Below are 15,952 nucleotides of genomic sequence, written 5' to 3' on the forward strand. Positions count from 1 at the left end.
AGATTTATTTTTTTAAGTAACTTTAATTAAGTCAAGATAGGAAATTCTTACTCCTAAGTGAGTGTTTGCACATAAACTTACATTGAAGTATGTGCAGCTGTGAAGGAAAACAAATTCAGTTACTCTTAGAAAATAGTTCAAGTCAGTGTCAGATACCCACTTCTTGCATCTCTGCTAAAAATCCCCATGAACCTTGCTTTCCCAGTGGAGGAGCACATTGGGGGAACTTCAGGAACCACAGCATGACCTGGGAAGAGACATTTGAAGATGGTGGAGCTGGGAGCATGGAGACGGGCTGGTTTCAGCATTCCCCATCACCCAGCTGAACCTCTCCACATTGACCCCGGGGCTGCCACAGGCACCAACTCTGTGGGGCCATCAACCCACAGTGTGGCAGCCATGGAGCCAGTTTGCCCTGTCTCAGCTTCCACCTGGAGCTCCTGCAAGTTCCTGCACCAAATCAGCTGGGATGCCTTTGGGAAACATTTCCTGAGAGACACTGTCCTGCCAATTGGCTGGATTATCTGAGAAATATCTCCTTAGTTGGCAGGAAAGTACGTGTATTTCATCAGCTTAGTGCAATCAGAATCTGCCAGCTTTGGGAGATTTGCTCTGTAAATAAATGACTTAAGCACCAGGAATTAAGAGGGGGAAAGCCAGAAGTCATTGTCGCAAAACATTTGCTCCTCTCACTGTAAAGCTCGCAAAGAATTAAATGTTTCTGTGTGGGAGAGATGGATGCGTGTGTATTTCTAACACTGCTCTTGCAGCTTGACTACCACCATGCATGCAAGGTAAGTCAACAGCAGTAGAAGAAGGATGAACTGAAAGTTTTGCATGGATATCTCCTTGTCTTTTGCCCTTTGGTATGTAGAAGCACAGACAGACACTGAGTGAGGCTGAATGAAGCAAAGCATAAATGCTTTTGTCAACACAAATGTACATCTCTAAGTCAATTCTGGCTTAGGGGCCCAAGTCACTTTGGCATGACTGAAAACATTATTTAGTTGGACAGCTGAGGGTTGTGAAGCTTTTGAGCGGTATTGGCACAGTGCTTAATACAGTGGAGCCCTTAGCCGTGATGCGGTCCCTTATCAATATAGCAGGATTAGTACTGACAATAACAAGAAGCAGAAGGAATACACAGCCCAGAGGCTTACGTGCTGAAAATCTTAAGTAGCAAGTGATTACAAGTGGTGCTTACAAAGTCATTGCAAAGCCTGGAGGATGAGACAAAATTGATATTTCCTATCTATGCCTGACCTGCAAGCAGCAGCAGCAGCCTGTAATGTATAGCAGCATATTCACTCTTTGTTTGAACCGATGTGGAAAGTCCTCTGATTTCTGTTTAAGCTGGCAGCAGTTTAGGTCCTTTGCTTTAAAGCAGAGGCATCAAAGCCACTTATTGTACATCTAAGATCATGATGCACTCATCTTCCTATCTGAAACAAAGACTTCCATCCTCACCATAAGCAACTGCCAGGTGTTCCCATGCCCGTCAGAAAGTAGGATATTTAGAAGTTTTCCATGCATATCTTCTGTTTTGCTTTTGTGAGCTGACTGCAGGAAACAGAACCAGCGCTCTCTCTTTTTTCTCAAGTAATGCCAAAGGGAGTGTTGTTGCTCTGCCTTTTAGAAAAAAAAAAATGAAATTCTAAAAATTTCACTTTACCATTGGGGAAAAGAAGACATGTCCTTTCCCACTTCATACTTCATTTTTTTTTATATATCCACCATACTGTGAAAAGAATTTGATTTCTGTTGCTTTTGCCCATTGTGCAGTAAGTATATTTGCTACTTCTTTGAAATGTCAGGATGAACATCTGGTTTTGGTGCTGATCAGTCTGCCAAGTCGGGAAGCTTTGAATATTTTGCCAAACCATCTACCCAGCCCTGAATTTGTAACTAATATCAGGAAAATCGCTAGGGGAAAATGTAAGCAACTGCAGACTGTGTAACAGCCAAGGTCAATTCTTAAAGGATAATTTTTACCATATTAATTTTATCAATGTGGTTCACAGAGAGCAGTTCTCTTTCACAGCAATATATTCATATCAATGAGCTGCTTTAAAAATATGCAACTCAAATAGTTTTCATAATGAATGTACATTAGTGAAATAATTTTGGAAAATAAAAATGGATTTTGGAACAGAGTCATCAGCACATGATAAATGTAAAACGAAACAAGTTGCCTCAATGTTTTACGAAACCACATATAAAGAGCTTCAAAGCTTCAGAAGAGCCATGTAAATAAAGAGCAACACTATTCTGTGAAAACAGACAGAATTACAGCAAAGAGGGAAGTATCAAGAAGCAGTGCAACGCGTTAGGAAAAGCTTTCTTTACCCTAGTGTAACTAAGTGCTGAAGCAGGTTACTTAAGGGTGCTGTGCAACGGCCATCGCTGGAATTTTTCACGGATCATGCCAAACAAGTATCTGCAAGAAAGGTTTCAGAAGAATACGTCCTGCTTTGGATTATCCCTTAGGATCTTGTCTCTGATCTTCTTCAATATGGTAAACAGAAGAAAAAATCCTGGAACAAACCTCTCCTACCTTCCCACGCACTGTCCAGAGCTAACTGTGCTTTCACTCAGAGGTTTCACAGTTGCTTCCCTTGTTAGCCCCCGTCAGCCGCCCATCTTGGTTTTGCTTCCCCGACGTTCCAGATTCTAGCCAGCATTTTCAGTGTCTACTTTTCATCTGGCTTGTCTGTTCATGACAGTTGCCATGCTCGTGAATTGAGCCATCAGATAAAGGGCTGCCAAGGCTTCAGTGGCAAATAAACATCAAACTGTGAATTAAAACCAGAAAATTAGCCGGGGCGGGGAGGAACAAGCAAGCTACTGACAGCTAAAATGTTTTCAGGAACGGTGCTTCCAGCATCTCATCACCCCTACGCCCAGCTAATGGGCTCCCAGCCGGGTGCGGGGGTGAGGAAGAAGAGCGAGAAAGCCCGAGGGCAGGGGGGAGCCGAGGGCGCGCAGGAGGCGGGAACGGCTCGCGCCGGGCGAGGCCCGCCTGGAGACAGCGCCAGCCCTGCCCCGGCCCCTCCGCCCCGTGCTGCCGGCCAGCGGCGCCCTCTGCTGGCCGCGCCGTGGGGCTGTCGCCGCTGGGGAAGGCGGGCGGGCCCCTGGGCAAACGGTCGCCCGGACAGGGGAGGGGTGGTGGGGGGGCAGGGCAGGTCTTGGGAACAGAAATGGAGAGAAAGGCAACACTGAGAGCAGAAGGAAGGTGGGGACTCCTGGCCGTGCAGCTGAGATCTCTGACCAGAGATCTTTCCAGGCAAGTGGGCCTGACATCAGAGATGGCTTTAACTTTGTTTAGCGTGGCACACAATACAAACCGGTCTGTTCATTTGCCTCTCTCTCCTCTCTCAAAGACTTAGCCTGATGTTGCATTTTGAAGATTTCATTCTTTGGGTTTTGTCCTTTTCAAACGAAGTAAGCCAAAGAAATTTTAGACAGATAATCAACATATTAAGGCTTCAGATGCAAAGCAGTTTTTAAGAATTTGCCTTTCCTTGCAAGACAGTCCAGAACCATACAGGACTAAAATCTCACAGTGCCATTGGGAACATGTGAATTCTAGGGCTCACAGAGTAATTTTCCTTGAGATTTCTGGGCAGTTTTACTGATCAGCAGAAAGTAGTTCACCAGCTGGTGTCTAAGAGAACAGCAGAAACCCATGGAATCTCCCAGAGGAATGAGGGAATCTTCACAGGTGGAAGGGAAGACATGCACGGTTCAGCACGGCACGTTATGCTCCTTTTATATTCACTGGAGGGAAACAAGCCTTTTAGTTTCAAGCCCTCTGCCTATTTCTGTATGTGGACTTGCAAAGGAAGGACATGGTACCTGTCCAGACTGGAGGCAAACCAGAAAGCCAGTGTGGGAAGCCTGTTCCCCAAAACCTCCTTGAGCCTCACCAGTTTCATCCAGATCTCCAACACAGCCCATGAAGATGGATCCAGTGTGAACATTGCCACAGGGAAGTGAGGAGTTGAGGCAAGGCAAGGGCAAGGGCACACAGGCTTTGGCCCAGGAACATCTAAAGCAAAAAGCACAGAAGAGCTGCTGGCTCTGGTCATGTCCTGGGCTAAAGTAGCCCACCATGCATTAATGCCTTTCCCAGGCTGGCCTGTAGAAACTCTGAAGGTCTTGGACTTCTTTATTACTTGTGACCAAGTACTAAGTTAATGAACCTGTATGAATAAATACATTTTACCTGAGGAGTTTGTCTTTGCCTCCTGCAGCCCATTGCTCAGCTCTCACAGAGAAGGGAGGAACACCTGAGGAGACTCAGGGAACAGGGTGGGCTTGGGGGCACTCATGGGACAGGGATGAAGACTTTGAGAGTTCAACAACTTTGAGAGAGCACACCACTGCAGTACTGCCTGGACCTCATGAGATCAGCGGAAACAAGACACTGTGTCCAGCCCCAGAAACGAGGCAAGATGAGCAGAGGGTTTCCTACAGTGATCTGCCCTGCAGAGATGCACAGCAGAGGTTTTTCAGCCTCTGGGAAGTGCTCTCGTGAGGGAAGCACCCTTGCTGAGAAATGGCTCTGGGACTGGGAACTCCCCACTGAAAGGAATGAGGAAGCTCGATGCCTTTAAAGTAAAAGCAAACCCCACTTCCTTGTCCCACCCTTCCTCAGAGATACAAAGACAGATTCATCTCATTGTACTGAGTGGACGAGAAGTGACACTTCCACTGCTTTCAGTTTTGCTGCTGAGCAAGGTCCCATGCCATGTCTGGTGGAGCTGTGTCCCTGGAGTTTCACAGTGCAGACCCCAGCACACCAAGTTAACCTTTGGCCAAGACGCAAGTTTGCTTCTTGGCAGCACTTGTTCCTATTGTCATGTCCATCAAGTCTAGCTGCACTACTTTGTGAACACTGCAAAAATTACACGGGGAAATAACATTTTCAGGAGACAGACGTAGACAATGCTACAATTACTGGCAGTAGTCACTATTTTCAGGTTTCCGCTCTGTTCCATAAAAGCAATCCTAACTGCTTAACAAATTTTGTTTTAATGCTCGGATATTCTGCACCTGTTCTTTCTCTTTATTTGACAAATTTATTAATGGAATTTAAGTTGAGCAAAATGCCAGGTTTTTATTTCCAGTTTTGTATTTTTGCAGCTGCAGCCTCTACCTTTGAAGTCCAGAGGTAACGATGAAATAGCCTTTGACAGTTCAAGAGTCGGTTACTTCTCAGCAGCAGAAATGTCCAGACAGGCCACGAGTTTTTTGTGATCAAACGGGTACTGTGGAACGGCCACTTGGACACTCTCATAAATGATTCAGGTAAAGAGCAAATGATGCACAAACAGAGTGCCAATCAGGATTACATCCCAGTCAAATAGACTTGTCATATTCAGGGTTAGTACACAAGGAGGAGTGATCTTTCTCATATTTGTGTGCTATTGCTTTTCTGAAAACAACAGAGCCTCTAGTTTTTCACACATTGCTCTGTGATGTCCTCTGCAGAAGCAGCTATCCCAGGCAGTGTTGAAACCACTTCTGTTGGTTTAAATTCAGTATTTTCTTTTCCCTAGTTTCCAGTACTGGATTCAAGCTGTAGAACACAACTGGGACATTGAAAAGATGAAGACAGACGTTTCTTCAGCTGAGTGCTAAAACCGATTATTTCTGAAAAGCACTAGCAAACTTGGCATTTCTATGGGCAAGTAACTTGGCAAGTTCAGAGAAAGCAATTGGTCTCTTGCATTCAGCTGCTCAGCTGTGTTTTCTATTGTCAATTTGAGGTATTAATTTCAAGTGCAGAAAGGAGAAATAATTCCAGTGCTCCTCTGCAGGGAGGAGCAGCCTGTATTTGCATAAGCTACTTGAGACCTTGTTTCTCCTACACCTTGCCCTACTTAATCTCATACTCGCCAGCTTCTTCTCATTTGTGTAGAGATGCTGAAAATAGGAGATTTCTCTTCCTTGGAACACTGACACGCAGATATTTAAGGAGTGCAAATATTGAACAATCTCTTCACTGATGTGATGTACACATCGTTAGAAGCAAATTTAATTAATCCCAGTTGATTATTAACCAAGTCAGTCATCAGACTAAGCTCTCGTGAAGACTGCTCAATTGATGAATGGTCAACTTGATAAATAGAGCATAAGGAGTTTTATTGTTTGAAACTGAGCTGGGTTTGCAACTAGAGTATGGACCGCCTGTTCTGATTTACCATGCTAATATTTATAACATGTAATCTATAAAATATAGCCATAATAGTCACTCAGAAATGTCAAAAAGAATTATCAAAGCTGTTCCTACTATGGTGGTTTTAACTGTAGCATTCAACAACTCTAGCATTTCCTTAGATTTTAATTACTTCTATGTATCTGAGTGGATACCTGTCTCAAGTTTTAAAAAACCTCCCTCTTTTACCCTGAGACTATAGACTTTATGAGCAAAAAAAAAATAAATTTGGATCTGTATATTCAGTCCCCATGTCACAAATTCCAAATGTCTTGCTACTACATGTGTGAAAAATGCATGACTTCTACAATATCTTCTTCCTACCAGAGAATACTCTGGAAATTGCTGCATATTCATTTCTAGTCTGAATGAGAAGCTTGCCATTGAATCAGAAATCCCTTTCCGAAAAAAAGTAACCTTGTATTTGAAGACCTGGTCTACTGTATTCACTATTCCGCTGCTGAAAAAAAAAAAAATCTTATTGCTAATCACAGGCCGGCTCTTGTGTTTTTAAAACCTAGGAGCCCTCCCTGGGAGTTTTTAACTCACACTGGTAGCAGTGAGTAAAAATCTGTTAGGGTCAGCAGGTCTACTCAGTTTAATAAGGGGCTTCTGTTTGCTGTAGTGCAGCTTCAGATAGTAAACCGTATACAGATTCTTCTCTAAATAACTTTTAAGGCAACTCAAGTCCTTATTCACTGGAATTATTGGGAACAAGTTTTTTCAGAAAAAAAAGATTTCACGTAATATATGGTACATAGCCCAATATGTGTACATGTATAGGTGTGCACAAAACCACCCACCTTTAACCTTTAAAGAACTGCTTCATTTTCATGTAGGCTCACAGCTCATTACCAGCTATAGTCCTATCTTGCAAACTTCTCTTTTCACAAACAGGTCTTGCTTAAAGCGGTGCTGACACAGCAACTACGGCACTGCTTAAAGGGTGGCTTCTTGATCTGGAAAAAGGGTTGCAGCATCAGCAAGTAAGTTAAATATGGATTCGAGCAGTTTCCAAAGAAGCAGGTTCATTCTGCTGAATTTGCTCTGCGTGATCCTGACCGCAAAGGGGACATCATTGTCCCCTTAGCCACATCTAGCCACAACAGCCACTTGCCTGTGTCCATCTGCCCTTGTAACAAAGGCTTTTGTCAAATAACAGCTGAGAGATGTAGAACTGTTAATCAGGAAATGACAGTAAAAAGAGATGAGGAAACTTTCTAAAATACAAATTGTCCAGGTAATTACACACGAGATACAATCCTGTCATCACCACTGCTGCCTATGGCACTTCCAGGATTTAAAGCCAAGCAGATTTACCAGACAAAGCATGGGTTAAATTTCTGGAAACCTACGGAACAACTGCCTACATTCTTACTGGGCAGGCTTCTGCAACTCATGAAAGCCAATGTTATTTACTTCATGGAGAACAAGATTAGAGTCTCCATGCTAAAAATTTGATTTAAAGTTTTAGATCACAGTAACAAACTTACTCATCAGGAAGACAGCTCACATTGTGCACATTTTTCCCTGTGTGCATAATATTTTTATATTAAATCTTTCGAATAGTATTTCCATCATATAAATTTTGTCTGTTTCCAGAAATTATCAGTTCCACCACCTATTGACTTAATTACTTAAAAAGCAGAATAACCAGCTATTTTCTCTTCAGTTCCCATATGGAATTAAAGGTACATTATGTCAATATGAAAAATTTCATTCTTTGGATTTCCTAATGGTTTGGCAATAAATTGCATTGATGGCAAGAATCAGAGAATCATAGAATGGTTAGGGTTGGAAGGGACCTTCAAAGGTCATTTGTCCAACCCCCTGCAAGGAGCAGGGACACCCCAACTAGATCAGGTTGCTCAGAGCCTCATACAACCTGGCCTTGAACGTTTCCAGGGATGGGGCATCCACCACCTCTCTGGGCAACCTGTTCCAATGTTCTACAACTTGCATTGTAAAAAATTTTTTCCTAATATCTAATCTAAATCTACCTCCCTCTATTTTAAAACCATTACCCCTCGTCCTATCGCAACAGGCCCTACTGAACAACCTCTCCCCATCTTTCCTGTAGGCCCCCTTGAGGTACTGGAAGATCACTGTAAGGTCTCCCCAGAACCTCCTCCTCTCCAGGCGAAACAGCCCCAACTCTCTCAGCCTGTCTTCATAGGAGAGGTGCTCCAGCCCTCTTATCTTCTTCGTGGCCCTCCTCTGTCCATGGAGGGCCTTTCCAGCTGGTCCATGTCCTTCTTATGTTGGAGGCTCCAGAGCTGGATGCAGTACTGCAGGTGGGGTCTCACCAGGGCAGAGTAGAGGGGGAGAATCACCTCCCTCGACCTGCTGGCCACGCTCCTCTTGATGCAGCCCAGGATGTGGTTGGCCTTCTGGGCCGCAAGGGCACATTGCCGGCTCATGTTGAGCTTCTCATCCACCAGCAGTCCCAAGTCCTTCTCTTCAGGGCTGGTCTCGATCAATTCTCTGCACAGCCTGTATTTGTGCCTGGGATTGCCACGACCCAGGTGCAGGACCTTGCACTTGGCCTGGTTGAACTTCATAAGGTTTGCACGGGCCCATCTCTCCAGACTGTCAGAGGTCCCTCTGGATGGCATCCCTCCCTTCTAGCGTGTCAATGGCACCTCACAGCTTGGTGTCGTCGGCAAACTTGCTGAGGGTGCATTCTATCCCACTGTCCATGTCGCCAACAAAGATGTTGAACAGGGCTGGGCCCAACAAGAAATTACAGTTTTGCACAGGAGCCTCTTCTTCATGTTATGAGTATTGAAAAGACACCCACCACCTGGAGAAAATCTTCCTTTACTTCTATGTGAGAAATGTAAGGATGTCTTCCCAAATCAGTGCTATGGCTCAAGTAGTTTCATCAGTTGTCACCCATGTCACAAGCATGGACAAGCTACTCCTCTTCTGAAAGCTGATACATGTAGCCTCGACGTCAGTAACACCATAATGAATTTTGTCTGACATTTCCTATACTCAGCCCCCTGTCCAGGTGCATACACTTTTGCCAAACATAGGCCAGAAGGCTAAATGTAAGTTGAACTTCTGTTCAACAAAATATTAATGAATATTCAACAAAATCAGTTTGGCTGTCTCCAAGAGAGCACTAGGTGAGCTAACTGCCCTGGATTCCTCCTGCTGCCAGCAGGGAACGTAGGTATTTTAGAGAGGGGAGTCATCAGGCCTCTTTTTTACTTTTTTTTTGGGGGGGGAGGCGTGATTAACTTTGCATTGAGGATATCACACTCTTCCAAATCCATTCTTGAAAATGATACAAGATCAGGTCAGCTTCTTTCTTCCAGAGTCACATGCTGTTGTCAATATTGTCAAAACTAACATTGCAGCTGAAAAGAGCAGCCTGTCTGCTCTGTGAAGTGTGTCAGTTATTCTTATCTCTGCTAGGGATTTAATACAAAGTACTATTCTCACCCTAGACTAATCTAGAATGATTTGGTCTGAGCTGAAGAAACTAACTGAAGAGCATCTGTGTTTGAAGCAGTAAATAAGGCTGTCATCTCTTCATGAGTTTCAGGTGGTATATAAAGACACAGGTAATGACTGCAGGCATGGAGATTGTTTTTGACTGGTGCATAGGATTTGCTTTTAAGTTTGCAATAGAAAATGCTTTCTTAGAAGTATGAAAATGAAGTATTATAATCAGATTTGAAACTGAACACAATGTTCTGATTTTTAACCAAAATACTTCTAAAACTATGCTGGAATTTCCAGAATTGGCTTACTGCTACATGAGTATCATTAAATTTGTCTCTCTGAGCACTTTCAAAAGTGTGGGATAGGTCTTCCCTTACAGCATGAAGGCTGGTCAAAAGGAATGTAAGAGGGAAGAGGGAGATCTGTCACAGGCTTCTGAATTGATCACTCTTTTTCATGAGGCACTATTTAATGTGGTGGTGTCAAACAGTCCCCAATATTTAAGCTAAAGGAGATGATCAAATCCATCTGCTAATTGATTTCACAGACTCACAAAATCATAGCATGACTGAAGTTGGAAGGGACCTCCAGAGGTCACCTGGACCAACTCCCTGCTCAAGCCAGGACACCTAGAGCCTGCTGCCTAGGGCCATGTCCAAAAGACTTTTGAGTAGCTCCAGGGCTGGAAACTCCACAACCTCCCTGGGCAAGCTGTGCCGGTGCTTGGTCACCCTTACAATAAAAAAAAGTGTTTCCTGATGTTCAGAGGGAGCCTCCCATGTTTCAGTCTGTGCCCATTGCCTCTGGTCCTGTCACTGGGCACCACTGAAAAGAGCCTGGCTCCATCCTCTTTGCACCCTCCCTTCAGGTATTTGTATACATTAATAAAATCCTCCTGAGCTTTCTCTTCTCCAGGCTGAACAGTCCCAGCTCCCTCAGCCTTTCCTCTTATGTGAGGCGCTCCAGTCCCTTAATCATCCCAGCAGCCTCAGATGTCTGAAGAACTTTGCTGTAGCTCACCAAGGATCCGGCAAAATGTATCTCTCGTTTTGTTATTGATGCCACCGTTTCTTATAACTGTTTCTGAGGTCACAGGTGCAGAGTAGCAGAGTCAGGACTACATTCCACCTGCATCATAGGAACATCATAGGAACTGTCGAGTTAAGAGGCATCTTAATCTGTTGGCTACATTGATTAAAACATTTAACTACCTATCATTTGGGAAATAGCTTTTTTAATTTTACAGTGATAATCAATGTTTCGTGCAGTAACAAGGTATGACCGAGGGAAGCCATTATCAGCAATATTGCCACTATCAGCTGAATACCTACTTCTCTGGGATGTTATCTGAAGAAGAAAACACAGGTTGGCTTTCATAAGATCCTGGGGTTTGGCTGCCTCGGTTCAAGGCCAAGGTAGCTCAGCTGGGACCATGAGCAGAGGCTCCCAGAGGCACTGCAGGGAGGCCAGGGCCACAGCCAGATTTGGTCTTGGGGAACTGCTTGTGAGGTGAGGCTCCATCACAGGGCCCCTGCCAGAGCTGCGGCCACCACTGTGTTGTAGTCGTGCCACAGCCTGGCTGTGGCCCCTGATCCAGGCGCAGACCACACCTGTGGGCCAGCATGCATGTTTTACCAGACATTGTGTGATCCAGGCAAAGCAAGAAACAGATACCAGTTTACTTGCAGCAAAATGAAGTTGTTAGTTTAACCCGAAAGCTCTTCTTATGCAACAGGGGGATGTTTTGATGAATTGCCTGGGGTAGAAAGCAAAAAGTGCATCCATGAGCACATTTGCCAAAGAAACATTAGGGCTCTTTGCCATTAATTGTGTATTTATGTCTCTGCTGTTTAGAACATACCTGACTAATTGCATTTATGATTGTACTCAGAGAAGGAGAGACAGATGTTTTAGCAGTTTGGCTAAATGTTCTATCACTTCAGGCTCTGACTGGAAAAATTAATAGTTTTCCAAGTACTGTGCCAGAGTCATGATTATCTTATTACTGAATATGCATCCTGCTTAATGGGATCTTTCCTCTGATAACAGGATTGAGAGTTTGGAGCCTGAGAGCACAGAATCTTTAAAAATACACACCATGTAGTTAACTCTATCTGAGATTAATTGCAAAGGCCAAACAACATTGTCACTAAAAGCCTTCTGTTAAACACAGATACAATTACTTTTTTACAAGTAATTTATCTAATTACAATTCAGATTTTGAGCAGAACATAATTTTTCAGGAGGAAAGGACAGCCACAGCTTTCTTCAAACAATCACATTTGACAGCAGCTGATGAAGAAAAAATGCCTTTTAAACTAATTCAAAGATATAACCAAGAACACAAAGTCCTGTTTAGGTGTTCCAGTTATGATCTTTGGTAGTACAGAACAGCACTCAGGACTCTGTAAACAGCACTGAGGGTTGCTTCTGTGTTTTTGCAGTCCTTCTTTGTGGGTAACTTCTCCTTCTCCTCCAGCTGGTTGCTGCTTTCAGGACATCAAACATATCTCTGAGCTAATGTGTCATCTGTGGATTTTCCAGGCTGTTTTTCTGGTCCTAAGTCCTACCGTCAGACATAAATAAAACAGTAGTCAGTGCTCTGCCATTGCTGTCTTAGCCTGCCTTACAAACTGCTGCTGTCAGAATAGTTGATTCTAATTGGCCTGGCTGGAGCTGAAACTCGCTTTGCCGGAGCATTTTTCAAGATCAGGTTTCTCACTATACTTCTGGGGCGGGCAATGGTCTTGTTTTTACTCAAATATCATGGGACATTTATGGCAGATCCACAGAAGCAGTCAAAACCAAAACACATAGAAGATATGAGCTCCTTCAGCAATACCTCAGAATACAAGCCCCATCAGTAGATCATTAAAACCCAGCTTTCATAGTGCTAGCAGAACAATGATTGCTTTGCCAAGAGAAAGCCAAAGAGTAGCACTGGCTGCAGCCAGCCAAAGTTGATACTTTGGTCTCAGAGAATCAGACCTGTTTTTATCAAGACTAAAATCAATAGGTTCAGTTACAACTGCACAATGTGGAGATGTGTAAGAGATTCTCATGTCTACTTAAAAACACAACTCAGCTGCATACATTTGTCAACGTGTGTACCAGCCTCAGAAGCTGGGGATGCAAGCTCTGGAGTCATCCTGCTTTGCATGATCCTCTCAAGCTCTGGCTCCCTTCCTTCTCTCTTTGCCATTTCTCCTCTAGTTTCACAAAGTCATCTCCATTTCTGCCTCTATTAGCATAAAGCAATAGTGGCTTACAAAATGCAGAGCAGATGACTTTGTTTTGAGGTGACAACAGATTGCTCTTTCAAATGTAGCGTATCATTAAACACCAGCATGTTCAACACCTTAAAGCAACAGTAAGATCATATATGTAAAAACTCTATGAAAATCTTCAATATGCTTCATGTGGTTATGGCTGAATTCTTAGAATATGAAAGAAAATATCTGGGCAGAGTACAACAATCACAATACTAGAAGCTTCCTGGGCAAATAAAATCATGTTTAGAGAAATACGCCTAATGACCTTCAAACATAAAAACTTCCCTATAAAAAATCTAAATAAAAAATTCAAAAGTCTAGAAACTAACAATTAACTGGCTTGAATATATTTTTTTTAAATTACGCAATAATGTGTCTCCTTGTGTAGAGCAGTTATCAGCCTTCAGCTGCTGTCTACACAAGACGCACTTCTGTGTCCCAGCCAAAGCCCTGCTTTCCCAAAATCCAGCAGGCAGGAACACCCGCCTCTCACTGATCCTTTTCTAATGTCCACAGCATGTTGAGCTTCCTAAAGTCCGTGTGAAACCTTTGATTCCACCTTTTCCTTTACGGACTAAGGTGACTGCAGAAGCTCAGGGCTTTGTTCACCTTCTCTCCAGAGCACTTGCCACATTTTTGTGGACTTGCTCCCACGTTTTTGATGTTGTCTGGCATAGGTTGGTTCTTTGAAAATTATTTATGAGTTGTGTTTGTAGTCAGGCCTGATTTGTTGGAAGCCAGAAGAATACTTATTAAGACTTCATAGCAGAGCTGTAATTCATTATTTCTCAGTGACACTTGGCCCTGCAGTGCTTGCTTTAACAGCTGCTGTGTTATGAAATTGACAAGTGTCTCATAATAAAAATTCAGTAAAAGTATAAATATATATATATCATAGATCTATCCATGTATAGAAACACAGCAAACATAGAAGCTTAAGTAGTGTGATACCTCACACAGGTGATAGACAATACACCCACTCGTGGCAGGAGAGGTGACATGTGAGTTGTCAGTTCTCTCTCTCCTCTCTCTCTTTCTTCCAGAAGAGATTTTCTCAGCCTTTCCTCATAGGACTGATGCTCCATCCCTTAATCATCTTCATGGTCCTTTGCTGAACTTTTTCCAGTATGTCCATGTCTCTCTTGAGACAGCCCAGAACTGGACACAGCACTCCAGGCGTGGCCTCAACAATGCTGCGTAACATTCAGGTTAAAAGTTTGCTGTTTGGCAGGTGGGATGCATTAATTACTGGCACAAACATTATTTCAGGTGGTCAGGATGATACAGTGCAATGTTTGGAGTATTGCTGCCTCTGGTGACTTGGGCATATGGTACAGTGCAGAAACAGTCATCTGAGACAATGGAAGCTTCTGCTTCCTTCCATCAGTGTTACACCAGTATGGACATGTATAGCAACTGCTGAGACTGGTTACTTTTCTGGTTCACACATCATGCTCATCAGCACAATTCTTGTGACTAACGGTCATGCTTGAGTTAACAGGAACTGACCTTGGCATCACACTTTCCAAGGTGTGTCCCTCAAGCCATCAACAGACCAGAGACCGATGTCCTGAGGTATCTTCCAGTCTCTGTATCACTGTTACAAACATACCTTTAATCTACTCCTTGTGTACAAAGTAGCCCCAGTACGTCACTGCTCGGACCTTGCCATCAGTGCTGCAAGGTTCTTGTGCTTTTACACAGGGAACAGCACAGGCAACAAATAAAATAAATGTGCTTGTTTCTCTGCTTTGTGAGTTGCCTGGCTATTGGTCAGGTTCTGCCACACTAGAATCACTCTGGATTTAAAATCCACCCTGTGCCTTTCCACATATGCATAGGTGTATGTGTATGTATACATGTAGAGTTAGTTGCTCCTCACTTCATTACCATGCTTCCCTCCAAAACATTTGGGCAAGGTCAGGGGATCTCTCCCCATATAGAACCATACACTCAAAATTATTCAGGCTGTAAGGGACATGAATGAAGATGTGGTTGGGAACAACCAGCATGGATTTTCCTAAGGCAAATGGTGCCTGATCAGCCTGATTACCTTGAAGAATGAAAAGACTGGCTCTGTGGACTAGGACAGAGAGAGAATTGTTATTCACCTTGATTCCATCAAGACTTTCATCACAATCTCCCAATGCATCCTTGTAGCCAAATTGATGTGAGAGAGATTGAAAAAGAGGACTATAAGCTGAGTGGAGTATTCACTGGACTGCCAGGCCCAAAGGGTGATATCAGCAGTGCAAAGTCCATCTGGCAGCGAGTTACTAGCAGCATGCTGCAGGCTCTTTATCAGCAGCTTAACCAACAGGACAGAGTCCATCCTCAGCAAATTAATGGAGGGCTTCAAGTTAGGTGAGAGCATTTGACAGACAGCATTTGACCCACACTTTACTCATTACACCACATCTGGAACCCTAGTCCAGTTCTGGGACCATCAGTATAAGAAAAATATAGATAAGATTGAGTAAATTCAGCAGAATGCCTTCAAGATTCCTGGAGGCTGGAGCACTAGAGGTATGAGGAGAGACTGAGGGAACTGGGCTTGTTCAGCCTGGGGAAGAGATGGTGTCAGGGGGACCTCATAGTCCATGCACTGGAGCTGCAAGGGTCATCTTGCGGTGAATGATAATTAGGTATAAAAGGGAGAAAAAATGCAAGGACCCTATTCCCGTATTAAGAGACTATGAACAAAGCTTCCTCCAGTGTCTGTGGGGAAAAGTCTGTATTTTCTCACTGAAGTAAAATAAGGGTGGGGGTTAGGATTAGGAAAAGTTAAACTAGGAGAATGGATGAGGGACAATTAAAATAACCCAAAGATACACTTTAGGTTTTGCTTTTTAAACTTTTTCATAACTCTTGTTTATTTAGACTTTTATTAAAAATGGTTAATTAATAAGAAAAATAGTTGCTTTACTGTATGCTTTGCAGCTGTTACATTTTTAACATTTTTGCAGACATAAGGAAAAAACCTAAGTTTAATTTTTTAAGAAGAAAC

The sequence above is a fragment of the Chlamydotis macqueenii genome, chromosome 2 (genome assembly GCF_036417535.1).
Source record: "Chlamydotis macqueenii isolate bChlMac1 chromosome 2, bChlMac1.mat, whole genome shotgun sequence".
Classification (NCBI taxonomy): Eukaryota; Metazoa; Chordata; class Aves; order Otidiformes; family Otididae; genus Chlamydotis; species Chlamydotis macqueenii.